The 1,863-nt window shown below is 50.2% G+C and overlaps 1 protein-coding gene across 1 annotated transcript in view; it reads left to right on the top strand.

Annotated features, from left to right (window-relative positions):
- RUSC2 (RUN and SH3 domain containing 2) overlaps nt 1-1,863 on the top strand; it is a 63,809-nt gene that overhangs the window by 1,599 nt on the left and 60,347 nt on the right. The window lies entirely within an intron of this gene.

Genomic DNA, 1,863 nt, shown 5'->3' with positions numbered 1-1,863 from the left:
GGTATTTCTCGTGTGCGCGGTGCTCTGCTCGGTCCCGCGGGGGGTGTGGGAGGGGTGGGTGTCAGACCTCCTGTCATCGGCTGGGCAGTGTCTGAAGAGGGTAATTTAGACTTCTATGAAGCTCTCGTATTTGACACATACGTCAAAAATTAATCCCTGAAATGTGTTTTGGTGTGTCCCCCCCCCCCCCCTTTTTTCTCATTCTTCCATAATATACGGTTCATGGTTTGAACACTCTGTTTTGCTGTAGCACCTAAATCATCGCCAGCCCACCGGGCAGCAGTTTCAGGATCAGGAATGGTAATGCTTTGATGATAACCGGTGATGATACGGTTAATTTTCTTACACCGTAGCAGAGGAGGACTTAGAGCATCTCCTCTCTCCCCTGAATCCAACCGGGTGACACGGAGCAGCCTCCGCCGCCAATAGTGTGGGGCATCGGGTGCTTCTGGGCAGAGGCACCTCGAGGGTGTTTTAGGTGGCCAGCCGCAACACCTGCATTCCTGCTAGGCTGCCCGGTGGCTCCCACTTCACCGGGGTGCATCCACACAACTCTCTTCCACTGACCTGTAGCCTGGAAGTCGTTACTCGTGAGCAGCTCTTGCGGAACGGGAGGGCAAAGGAGCGCTGCATGCTTGCCCTAGGTTCTGCAACTGGAGTGATCCCCAACAAGGTCTGTTGTAAGGAAGGAGCCGTCTGAATAATGACCTGTGCTAATTACCAGATGGGAACAAGAACAGGAGCATAAGGGAACTCGGATACCTGTGGGCAGAGGTGCTGTGTCCTATAACCCCATCAGACCACTGATAAAACTTCATCCTAAAACCAGCCGTTCCAGCTGGAAAGCTTCCTGTTCTGATGATTTCCCCCCCCCTCCCCCTCTAATTATCAACCTAAATGTGTTCACAGTGCATTTATTCTTTTGCTGTCATGCCAGCATTATCCTTTTGCTTCAGCAGTTTTGTTTGTCTCCTGTGATATATTTAGAGAGCAATCCTATCCGCTCTCGGCCTGCATTTGGCTAGGCTAAACAAGCCAGGCTCTTAAGTTTCTTCTTGTTTGATAGGTTTTCTGTTTCCCCCAGGCCCTTTCTGCACCTGTTAATTTGAGTTCATAATTTTTAAATGTGGGTGACCAGAATTTTTTTTTTATGATGCTCCTGTCATCAGTGCCTGCACAATAGCACTGGTATTTCACTGCCTTGTCTAGACTGCTTTTTTTTTTTGATGGCCTCATCATCTCTGTGATTCCCTAATGCAGCTTTAGTGGTTATTTTTCCTAACTTTACTGTGAATATGCACAATTGTTAGATAAATTGTGTTAGCTAAATAAATAGCTCTCGTCTCTCACTGTCTCATGCCCGGTAATGTGGGGAGAAGCTGAAGTCATCATAGCACAAGTCTGTGCATGTTGATGCTGTAAACTGGTACCTTGTCCTCAGGGGCAAGCTTTTTCCAGGAGGGATGGCAAGGGCTTTTTACTGCATCTACTTAACGTGTTGGCTGATGTAAATATGCTGGAGTGAGGGAGCTTTCATTCCTCCTAGCAAAGACGAGTTCCCAGCCTCGGCTCCCTCTCCGGGAGCCACCTCTAGCCCTGTTCCAGTGATAGGGGACTGGGTTGCTGCAGGGGTGGACGTGATGCAGGGCTCAGAGTTAGGGCACAGAGCCCTGCAGCCTGGGCTTGACCTGCGAGTGCTTCTGGCTGTAGCTGCAGCTCAGCTGCTCTTCAGTTTTTCCAAAGCCACAGCACAGCGCTGAGCCCTCTGCGAGACTCTTCAGCTATAAATGGATCTGGCCTGTCCCAACCCCCCCCCCCCCTCCCCCACAACAAATTTTTCGCGGGAAATTGGAGTTGGGCCAG

Source organism: Aptenodytes forsteri, unplaced genomic scaffold (assembly GCF_000699145.1).
Source record: "Aptenodytes forsteri isolate BGI_AS27 unplaced genomic scaffold, ASM69914v1 Scaffold201, whole genome shotgun sequence".
Taxonomy (NCBI): Eukaryota; Metazoa; Chordata; class Aves; order Sphenisciformes; family Spheniscidae; genus Aptenodytes; species Aptenodytes forsteri.
The sequence above is the reverse complement of the archived record's forward strand: the minus strand, read 5'-3'. Positions and strand labels throughout refer to the sequence as shown.